Genomic DNA, 12,564 nt, shown 5'->3' with positions numbered 1-12,564 from the left:
CAATCCCTATCAAACTACCACTGGCATTTTTCACAGAACTAGAACAAAAAATTTCACAATTTGTATGGAAACACAAAAGACCCCGAATAGCCAAAGCAATCTTGAGAACGAAAAATGGAGCTGGGGGAATCAGGCTCCCTGACTTCAGTCTATATTACAAAGCTTCAGTAATCAAGACAGTTTGGTACTGGCACAAAAACAGAAATATAGATCAATGGAACAGGATAGAAAGCCCAGAGATAAACCCACACACATATGGTCACCTTATCTTTGATAAAGGAGGCAAGCATATACAGTGGAGAAAAGACAGCCTCTTCAATAAGTGGTGCTGGGAAAATTGGACAGGTACATGTAAAAGTATGAAATTAGAACACTCCCTGACACCATGCACAAAAATAAACTCAAAATGGATTAAAGACCTAAGTGTAAGGGCAGACCCTATCAAACTCTTAGAGGAAAACATAGGCAGAACACTCTATGACATACATCACAGCAAGATTCTTTTTGACCCAGCTCCCAGAGAAATGGAAATAAGAACACAAATAAACAAATGGGACCTAATGAAACTTAAAAGCTTTTACACAGCAAAGGAAACCATAAACAAGACCAAAAGACAACCATCAGAATGGGAGAAAATATTTGCAAATGAAGCAACTGACAAAGGATTAATCTCCAAGATTTACAAGCAGCTCATGCAGCTCAATAACAAAAAAACGAACAACCCAATCCAAAAATGGGCAGAAGACCTAAATAGACATTTCTCCAAAGAAGATATACAGATGGCCTACAGACACATGAAAGAATGCTCAACATCATTAATCATTAGAGAAATGCAAATCAAAACTACAATGAGATATCATCTCACACCGGTCAGAATGGCCATCATCAAAAAATCTAGAAACAATAAATGCTGGAGAGGGTGTGGAGGAAAGGGAACTCTCTTGCTCTGTTGGTGGGAATGTAAATTGATACAGCCACTATGGAGAACAGTATGGAGGTTCCTTAAAAAACTACAAATAGAACTACCATACGATCCAGCAATCCCACTACTGGGCATATACCCTGAGAAAACCATAGTTCAAAAAGAGTCATGTACCAAAATGTTCATTGCAGCTCTATTTACAGTAGCCAGGACATGGAAGCAACCTAAATGTCCATCGACAGATGAATGGATAAAGAAGATGTGGCACATATATACAATGGAATATTACTCAGCCATAAAAAGAAATGAAATGGAGGTATTTGTAATGAGGTGGATGGAGTTAGAGTCTGTCATACAGAGTGAAGTAAGTCAGAAAGAGAAAAACAAATACAGTATGCTAACACATATATATGGAATCTAAGGGGAAAAAAAAAAAAAAGGCCATGAAGAACCTAGTGGCAAGACGGGAATAAAGACACAGACCTACTAGAGAATGGACTTGAGGATATGAGGAGGGGGTGGGGTGAGATGTGACAGGGTAAGAGAGTGTCATGGACATATATACACTACCAAATGTAAAATAGATAACTAGTGGGAAGCAGCCGCATAGCACAGGGAGATCAGCTCAGTGCTTTGTGACCACCTAGAGGGGTGGGATGGGGAGGGTGGGAGGGAGGGAGATGCAAGAGGGAAGAGAAATGGGAACATATTGTATATGTATAACTGATTAACTTTGTTATAAAGCAGAAGCTAACACACCATTGTAAGGCAATTATACTTCAATGAAGATGTTTAAAAAAAAAAAAAAGAAGGAAAATGCATAATCTTCCATCAGGATAACGCAAGACCTCATGTTTCTTTGATGACCAGGCAAAAAGTGTTACAGCTTGTCTGGGAAGTTCTGATTGCTCCAGACATTGCACCTTCAGATTTCTATTTATTTCGGTCTTTACAAAATTCTCTTAATGGAAAAAATTTCAATTCCTTGGAAGACTGTAAAAGGCACCTGGAAAAGTTCTTTGCTCAAAAATATAAAAAGTTTTGGGAAGATAGAGTTATGAAGTTGCCTGAAAAATGGCAGAAGGTAGTGGAACAAAATGATGAATACGTTGTTCAATAAAATTGTTGGTGAAAATGAAAAATGTGTCATTTATTTTTACTTAAAAACAGAAGGAACTTTTTGGCCAACCCAATACATAAACAATTTATCATAGCCTACAGATATCAGACTCTTACCATTTCACATATTGAAATTTTACTTTCACTTAGGTTTTTTTACCTTCTCTACTTTTTGAATATAATTGTTTCCAGCTCCACAATTGTTGTCGTTATTATCTTTGCATCAACCATCAGATATGATCTTAAAATTCATAGGGACAAGTATATTAATTATATTTATCCATATTTTTACCCTTTCCATTGTTCTTTCCTTTCTAAATCCTTCATTTGTTATCATTTACTTTATGTTTGGAGAGCTTCCGTTATCATTCTTTTGGGGTGGATCTGCTAGCAACAAATTCTCTAAATTTTTCTTCATCTGAGGATGTATTTACCCTTCAGTCCTGTAAAATTACAGGAAGTCACAGTTTCACCAAGTGTAGGGTCCCCAGCACCCAGATCTGCATGTATATGAGATTAAAAATAAGATCTAGGAAACTCATCATGTTGTTCTTCAAGTGCTAAAGTTCCTAACCAGTGTACCCTCCTCTTTCTACTATTCTGAGTCCTTTTATGATTGTCTGTTGAGTTATTTTCAGGTTATTTAGTTGTAGTTAGAGGGTAGGGACAGGGAAAAGTAGGTCTATGGTATCTCTTCCTGGAATGGCAGGTCTAGAGTGCTTTCTGAGGACAAGCTTCATCATAAGCATGTCAGAGCAATCTCTGTGTACAATTGGGCTGTTGAAATTTCTTCCATCCTCCCATGCCTGGAAGCTCCCCATCTTACTATCTTTTTTACATTCCAATTCAGGACACTCTCTGACTCCTCCATTCATACCCAACTAAGAGATACAGCAAAATACTAGTGGTATAAAATTTAGAAAACTTGGGCTCCAAACAATGCAGCTGCTGCATGAACTTCGTTAAGTCAGACACCTAAGTCCTCTGTGTCTGTTTTGTTATCTTTAGAATAAAAGGTTTGGATTGAATCAGTACCTTCCAAATGCCTACAGGGTTCATGCAGGTCATAGAATAAATGAAGCCCAACCAGGTCTAAGACAATACAGAGTGGTGGGTCTGTGGTAAACGGGAGAGTCCTGCCCGGTGTAAAGACATTCAGGCCAAATCTTTAAAATGCCCAGTGAGGACCAAATCAGTACACAACTACTCCTCCCCTTTTCAGAAGCTAGAGAGATGAGAATAGTCCTGGCACTGACCACATTGTTTAGTCCAGTACCCAGCACCTCTCAGGAAGCTCTTGATTTCTTTATTGTTTTAACACGGCAGTAGAACTCTGGGTATATTCAGTCACCAGGAGTGGTGTGTACCTTTCAGAAGATGTGTGTGTGTACCTTTCAGAAGTGGTGTGTACCTTTCAGAAGAAGAAGGAGTAGCTGTATGCATTTGGCATACATTTCTACCCCATGCTCCACATTGGTCTCTGTCTCAAGGACTCAGTGACAACTCACTGAGTCCTGGCCCCTAAATGGAACAGAGAAAGTATATGGCATACTAACTGGTGCAGCACATCGTGGGGGAAGCAGGAGTAGACTGAGCCTGGGGAATACCTGGCTGCTGCACGTCTTGCCATCCCTGAATACAGCAGCTGTTGGAGAAGGGCCTGCACGAGGGGCCCAAGAGCTGGTGAAGGGCCCTGCTCTCTGAGGGTTGATTTATGAACTCCAGGCTCTGTAGCTTTACTTGCAAATAGCCAAGATCTAGAAAGAGCCCATCAACAGGTAAATGCATAAACAAATTGTGGTCCACCTGTATGATGGAATTCAACTCAACAATCAAAAGAGACGAAGTATTTATACACAAAACAGTATGGATGACTCTCAAAATAATTGTGTTGAGTGAGAAGCTAGACAAAAAAGAGTTATATTGTATCATTGGTTCCCTGTATGGAAAACTCTGGAAAGTGCAAATGTAACAAATCTTTGATGACAAAAAGCAGATCAGCGGCTGCTAGGGAGAGGAATGAAAGATTACAAAGGAGCCCAAGGGAATTTTTGGAAATGACTAATAAGTTCACTCTCTTGATTGTGGTGATGTTTTCACAGGTGTATACGTACTTCAAACTTATTAAATTGTACACTTTAAATATGTGTATAATTGTGTGTCAATTATATGCCAGTAAAGCTTATACTTTTTTAAATTAAAAAAAAGATATAAGAAGGATACTCTTTGTTCTTGTCAGTTTTGTTTTGTTTGTTTGTTTTTAAATCATGAAAACGAGGTGGTTTCCTTGCTCCTGTGGCTCAGTGCATACCCATCACAAGGCAAAACAGCTGATTTTATCTTCCTCCAGATTGTGTGTCTGATTAGCTGGTCAGATAACATCTCTTCCTTCAATCAACATTTGGTTTGCAGGGAGCTCCAGGACAATCCAAATGTCTGTTAATAACCGTGAGAAGAAGACACACACATGATCTTGGGAGCCATGGCTGCTTTCTTGAGGGAGAGGCAGCTGCTGGCATGCCCAGGGCTCTGAGGGTCCCGGAGGGAAACTTGTACGAGGAGCCCAGAGGAGACAGAGCCCAGACCTCACAGTGACCTGGCCAGCATGTCGGGCAGCACACTCAGGTAAACTGGTCTTCCTTTCCCTTGCTCTGTGTTTCAGGTCTCCTGGGGGAACGTGACGGTCTCTTGGCCAAGCAAGTAAAATGTGTCCCCCACCCTCAGGAGGACTGTCACCCCTCCTGTGGCTCAGATCTTGGGATAAATTTCAAGTTATACCGTCTGGGTCTGGGACCCCATGTGGCGTATTCCTCGAGGTCACTGCAAGCTGCAGTTGGCTACAAGTGTCTGAGCCTGCCTCCACCAGGCCTGAGAGCAAGGACTCCACCTCAGCACACAGGACTAGACCCTGCCTGGATATAGTAGAGAGCATTTTTATAGCTGAGAATTGGAAATGCAGAGAGCCAAGTCATGGGTCAGTCTCACAGCGTGAGTAGGAGGAAGGGCCTGGAACATAATGCTCTTGCTTTCCTGGTCAGTCTCTCTCACTGGTCAGGCTTTCTCACTAGTCACTGGTCCTTCATGGGTCAATCTCTCTAGTCGGAGCCTTGCTCTTTTCATTTATCCCAGAAATGGTTTTTGAGTGCTTACCATGTGCTGGGAGCTGGGGATTTGATGGAGATACAATGGCGGCTCATGTGGCCTTCCCATCCAGTGCACATCTTTGTAACATGCTTCAACACAGATAACATGGGTCTTGCACCGGGAAGGTCTAAAGCTGAGAACGTCCTGCCATGCTGTGAAGGTTTGTCAGTAGAGCTCCTTGAGACATTTGTTGTGAACAGACCCAGAACTGATCCCTGACAACTATCTTTTTCCTCACAAACCTACCAAAATATGCAGGACCATATTCTCCTTTTTGATTCTGACATTTTGAATGTGTGGATGCATGTGTGGAGAAGGAGGTATGGGAAGACAGGAAGTCAACTTTGCACTGAAACAAAATAAATCCAACATTCAGCTTCTCAAATAAAGTAAGAAGCTAAATCATTCCACATAGTCAGCCCCATGCAAAGTTGGGACATTTCCAAACTGAGCACATGAGTAACATCGAGGCAACCAGAGACGTGTAACATTGCAGCCCAACGCCATCAGTCTGCCAACAGCCAGGGTCGAGTGAGGGCTGGACACTCAGGGAAGCATGTCTACGTGCTTCTAGGCCAGGGACACCCAAGTCCCACCCGCTGTTTATGACCTGGGATGGGCTCCTAAACCTCCAAGCTTCTGTGTTTTCATATGGGAGTGAGAATCAGGCATTCCAGGATTAGGAAAGTTTCTACACATGAGAGTTTTACAGCCTGGCCAGGACCACCTGCTAGATGTGAGCATCCTGATAAAGTAGGGCCCACACATTCAGCCCCGGAGTACATAATACTCAGAGCACAAGTTATCCATCAGAAGTCATTCTAACAAGGGCAAACTTTTCACTTATGTTTCTCTGCAAACATAAGCCAGGGCATACCAGAGTGTGTTACACGGACCCCCAGTAGTCCAAATATGCTAATAAAACCACATTTCACTACCAAAAAAGTGGACATATCTATTTTAATAGCTGTGTTTATTTTAATACAAATTAGACAAACAACAATTAAAACAAAAAATTATATTCTAAACTGTATCCTACTAATACCATTTAGAACAAGGTTATGTTGAGAAAAATGAGCTGGTTTAAAGAAAATAGGAATTCATATCTCTTAGACACAACAAAACATTGTGAGAGGAGTACTGAACAACTAATGTTTGGGAAATTCAACTTAATCCATGCATGATTTAAAACATTTCCCTTTATTCCCCTGTTCCCTCCTCCAACTGGTGCCCCTTCAAACCTGCGCCCAACCCCACACAGGATGGCTGGAGCCAGAATTCTCCTCAAACTGTCAGGGAGGGCTGATTAGACAAAGTCTGAATTCCGTTCAAGGGGTGGGGGAAAGGAGGTGAACACACTTAAGATGAAACCTAATAAGTTGTGTTCTCAGATAAATAACAATAATTTATTTTAAGACTCCTATAGAACTGCAAGTTCCAATAGAACTTCCAGTGATGACATAAATGCCCTGGGTTGTCCCAGATGGTGGCCACCAGTCACATGTGGCTTTTGAGCACTTGAAGTGTGGCTAGTGTGATGAGGATCTGAATTTTTAATATTATTGCATTTTAATTAATTTAAATGCAAATAGCCACATGTGGCTCCTGACTTCCATTTTGGAGAGGGAGCTCTCGGTGGCCTGCTGGATGCTCTGGGATACTGAGAGCAAATACTCCTCAGTGGCAGGGGCCTTATAGTGTTAGTTAGGCAGTGGTAGGGAAGCAATGGGTTTAAACCAAAGTGTGCTTTGTTTTGTAGAAACTAACTATTAAATGGCAGAATGTTCCAAACACCTGATGATCCGAAAAGGTTACAGTACTTTCCAAGTCAACAAGATACCACAGTGTGAGCAAACAACCAACCACCTGCTTGCTTGCAGTTTTTGGCAACCTAGAGTAACCTTTGCCTCATTACAATACTTACGGATGATCTGTCTGCCCTTTCATGAATGTGCATACCCCCAGGCTTAACCCTGCCCCACCCTCCGCCCCGTCCAACCACACGGGGAGACAGTGCTTTGAGAGCTATCTCCCTGCCTCCCTACTTGTCACAATTAATAAATGCTTCTGCTTTAATCAAAAGCACTTGTGTGTTCATTGGCCGTGCACCCCAAGCAACGGACACGTTGCGTCTGGTAACAACAGCTAGGTCAGATCTAACTATTTGTGTGTTTTATAGCAACAAAATGATCCATCATTGATTAACATATACACACTACTATACATAAAATAGATAAACAACAAGGATTTACTGTACAGCACAGGGAACTATATTCAATATCTTGTAATAATCTATAATGGAAAAGAATCTGAAAAAAATATATACATCTATAACTGACTCGCTTTGCTGTGCACCTGAAACTAACACAATATTGTAAATCAACTGTACTTAATAAAAAAAATAATAAAAAGTTTAAAAAATGACCCATCATTTATTGGGGGTAAAACACTGGTCTTGGAGCCAGGAGTCCCTGAGTTTTGCATTCTCCATCATCCAATAACTTTATATCTAGTCCAGGAAGTAACACTCTCTCTCTCCTCCCTCTGCCTCTGTCTCCCTCTCTCTCCCCTTCTCTCATAAAAGAAAATTCCCCTCCTCAACATCAGCTCAGCCCTGTTTCCTGACTATACTCTGCTTTGTGCCTCTCTTAGGACTATTTTTATTCTCATTTATTTCCTTGTGGTTATGTTGGTTTATTATTCACTAAAATAATTAATGATTAAAGGGTCAGAGTTTATTTTTGAAAGACTTACTCTCTCAAGGCAGAAACTTAGATCTGTGCCCTTTCTGTGAAATTTTTGGAATTAGTTTTTCTAAATCTAGAGAATATTTGATGACACCCAGTGTTCTCTTTCTTGGTCACGTAAATACCCACATAACATCATCATATCCTCTGACAGTTTTCATTACTTATAATTAACCAGCAATTTTTTCCTTGTAGGTCAGAATTAGGTCTAAGGTCATAGAAAGATGTATTATGCTGTTAACTATAAAAACTTACAAAATAATAGATGTATATATACATAGAATCCTAATATTTTGGTTAGTGTGTGTGTATGTCTGGAAGAAAATTCACCAATAGTATGAAATGTGTATCTTTTGGAATAGAATCGTGAATAATTTTTTCTTCACTTTCTTCTTTTATTTAAGTTTATGAAGTTATTTTAATATTCCAAGTTATACATTCCAATTTTTATTTCTAAAGCTTCTAACTTTAGAAATGATTTGTTCTCAAATCTACAGTTTTTATTTTTCATCTCTCTGTATTTCACAAGTGAACACACTTCTCTATCTCTTAGCTACACATATCTTTTGAAAATCTTCATCTTGCTCTAGTAACTCAGTTTCCTCTGATGTAAGTTCTTGTGTTGTTTCTCCCTCTCTCTCTTTCTCTCTCTCTCTCCCTGCCTCTCTCTCTTTTTCCCCAACCCTGACCAAGGTAGGCATTCCTTGCTTCACCCTTAGGAAACAGAAGATGGGAAGGGGGTCATCCTGCTGGGTGGCTCCTATGGTCCCTCTATACTACCTGAGCCCCAGGCCCCTCTGCTTCTAAGCACTGGTGACTTTGGTATTGATCCCACCTTTTGCAGTGTCCTTCAGAGACTCCGAGTCTACTCTCCATCTTTCAGTGGCTCCTCACAACCTCCAGTCTCCATGCTTGCTTCTCTTCTGAATTTGGCCTTCATTATTACACTGTATACTTTTGCATGAATTTGGCGGTGGGTGGGGGAACTGCAGCATGTGCTCAGCCTGCTATCTTGAAACAATTTTGTAATGAACAAAGTTAATATTTTTTACAGAAAAAGTTTCGTGACTATGTTACTTTTGTTGGCCTTCTGAGGGATGGAAGCCAGGTAGGTCAGAATTATTCAGGTGTTGGCATTTAGCCCCATGAGATCCCACAGAAACCCTCGGTCACTGCATGCTGCCTGTATAGGACTTAGAAAGGCACACCCATGCCTGGCCATCCTCCACGGCACTGTCCCTGCTGGCCCGGACCTGTTGGTGAGTAGCTGACCTTGCCCTGCTCCTCAGCCAAGTCTGTATGAACCCAAAGGGAAGGACTTTCCCTTTGAAAGCTGGGTTCTAAAAGGGAGCGTCATGGGGTCGGGAGGCCACAGTGCTTGCCAAGCAGTCTTTGCAGGCTCGGTCGGTGGCCGCCATGCTGCTGTCCCTGCCATCTATCTGGGCTCAACAACAGAAGCAGAACCCATCAGCTAGCCAGCTGGCTTCCCAGTCCCACTCTCTGGGATTCTGGTTATCTTCTGGGCCTCAGGGCTTGTCAGTGTCTTAATTGATGTTTATGGATCCCTGGGGAAATCTTTAATGAAAAGTTTTGAGAAGTAACCAGCGTTCTCAGTTTAAGGTAATACAGCAGACTATTGTGGAGAAAGCTTATTTAAACTCTTCACCCAGGATTTATATATCTCAAATGCGGTCATTTGGAGATGCAAAGAACTGGCCCCAGAAGCCCAGTTAGCCCAGCACCTAAGGGGCCAAGCGGGGCTGAGGAGCCGGAAGCCCACCTGCCCACCCACCTAGAGGGTTGGCTTGCCTCCACACCTGAGCACTCTTGCCCAGTCATGCTGACCAGCTGGGGTGGGGGCGGCTCACTTCACCCCTGACCAGGCCATTGGACAACTCCATCCCAGCCCTTCAGCCCTGTCTGCAAGGTTTGAACCTGCCAAAAAAAAAAAAAACCCAGCAAGTGAACGGGGTGTTGTTATTCAAGCTGTTGCAGTAGCAAGGGGAGGAGATAGGTTACAGGTGGTTGATTACAGGTGATTGGTTTACATGTAGGTGATGGGCACGTGGCTAACTTACAGGGGGTGATTTACAGGTGAGTGATTTAATGATTGACTCATGGGTAATTGATGTACAGGTGGGTGATTTACAAGTGAATGGTTTGCACTCTGCAGAAGTCTCAGTCAGCCCAAATCACAGGAAATGGTTTTCTCTGCCTCTAGCTGGTTTCAGGGGACAAAGCACTCAAATCTCTGCTAAACAACCATGAGAGGAGGAAGGTGTTGCCGGAGGGGCAGGGTGGGGGTGGGGGGGTGGGGGTGGGGGGCGGGGCTGTGTCTGTTCTGAGAGGAGAAAGGAACCTCCTTGTCAGCAGCTTCAGCCAGAAAGGGAATGGCTTTGTCCCAGGGGCACAGGTGTCACCACGAGTCTCATGGTCACAGACAGCAAGCCTCACCTGTCACGTGGAGGAGGGTGGGACATAGTAGGGGGCAGGATTTATAGAGATCACTGTATTCTGGTAGCACAGGGCTCAGATAAGTTTCCAAACAGTCAAACCTAAAAATTGTAGACTGGAGGCTCCTGGGCCTCATCTATCACTCAGACTTTTGCTCTGCTTTTTGGCCTTGTTGGATTGGATGAGTCCCCATATTTACAAATCAGATTTTGTATCAAAATCCATGGCCTGTTTCATTTTGGCCCTGGGCCCATGCATGGGTACCCAGTGCCAGGCCTCCCTTGGCCCAGCTGTCCCAGCCACCTGGTGCTGGTCCTGGGGGCAGGGCAGCCACTTCCTCCCTCAGTCTCCAAGATAAAGCTCCAGGTTCACGCCCATGTACAAAGTGCAGCTAGGAGCTGGGACCCAACAGGTGGCCCTGTCCACATGCGACACGAGGGCCCCCAGGCCTGAGGTCAGAAACCTCATTGCAGAGTCACATGAGCCCATCTTGGGTGGATCCCGGTGCACCTCCCGGGGCCAGCGCTGAGAATGCTGGGGGGCAGGCAGAGCTCCGCACCCACAGTCTTCTCCTGACCGGGGCAGCAACCCCACTCAGCCCAGGTGGCTCCCATTTCCAGTAAAAACAAAACACAAAAGAACCTCTCCAAAGCTGTGTTTTATAGCACATGACACAATAGAACAGGGGCATGGGACAGAGGGTGCTTCTGACTCAGTTTCCCATCCTATGAAACAAGCAGGTTGGCCAAGAATCCAACCCTTACAAGGTTGGAGGTGCCTTCAGCATTGACATTCTGGGTGTTTAAAAGCCAGTCCCAACTCAGGTTTTACTAAGACTTCACATTGAGGGGTCAGGGCCTGCTTTGAATAAGAGCTCTGTTGCACTGAGCACAAACACATAATTTTCTTCTGATGTCTACTGACCACATAACTGCACAGGAAAAGCAAGGGCCTGTGAGAACAAGACAATTACAGGCCCATTCCTCTCTTTTTTTTTGAGCTCAGCCACCGAGAAGTTTTAAAATACACTCTGCAGTTATTTTCAGAGTCCTCCAAACACCTCTGGAAATAAATAATGTCAGAACCAGAGAGTATTTTATTTACAGCTCTAGTGAGACCCTAAAAACAGACCCCACTCTCCCTGCACAGGCTCCCCACCCCTCAGGAGAGTCGGGAGCATGGCCTTCCATCTGCCCTCACTCCTAGTCCCACCAAGCTGGGGGACAGGAGAAGTTTGCACACCAGTTATGATATGATAGGTTACGCATCACATAAAGGGAACAAAGACTTCTTGATTTTCCCATGTGGGGTGAGAGCTGTTTCTCTCAAAGGCCAAGGAAGGCAAGCAAGAGGACTCCATGAATTTCTCTTCTGAAGGTTCATTAGGGGGCAGGCCAGGCTGGCTTCTGCGGTGAGCACAGCACCTTCTCTGTTGAGGCCATACAGCTGGGCCTGTGGCCCAAGGCAGCCTGCAAACAGGTGTGGTGTGGCTTGAACAAAGTCTTGTGTTGTTTGGGGGGAAACGTTCAAATATCTGCTAACTGGAGAGTGTAATATAATGATGAGCCCCTTGGACCCATGGCCAACTCTACAATGACCAGTTAATGTCTCATTTTACCATGTGTTATAGGCTGAACTGTGTCCCCCACAAAATTCATATGCTGACATTTTAACCCCCAGGACCTCAGAATGTGACCATTTTTAGAGGTGGGGTGTTTAATGAGGTGATTAAGGTAAAATGGTGTCTTTTTATGGGTGGGCCTTAATCCAATATGACTGACATCGTTATAAGAAGAGATTAGGACACAACACACACAGACAGATGACCATGTGAGGACACAGGGAGAAGATGGCCATCTACAAGCCAAGGAGAGAGGCCTCAGGAGAAACCAGCCTTGCCTACACCTTGATCTCAGACTTCCAGACTCCAGAACTCTGAGGAAATAAGTTTTTGTTCTTTGAGCCGCATCATCTGCAGTATTTGTAAGGGCAGCCCAAGCTGACTAGTACACTATCTCTACACTCACCCACTGCCTTTGCCCTGGGTGATTTTGAAGCAAATCTCACATATGGTGATTTGTTCTGGCATACAGTTTTTTTTTTTTTTTTAAGGAATACAATTTACTTCCAATTATATCAATATAAAAACTGAGGTTTTGGGCTTCCCTGGTGGCGCAG

The sequence above is a fragment of the Balaenoptera borealis genome (assembly GCF_965194805.1).
Source record: "Balaenoptera borealis genome assembly, chromosome: 8".
In the NCBI taxonomy this organism is placed as follows: Eukaryota; Metazoa; Chordata; class Mammalia; order Artiodactyla; family Balaenopteridae; genus Balaenoptera; species Balaenoptera borealis.
This window is presented reverse-complemented; position numbering follows the sequence as displayed.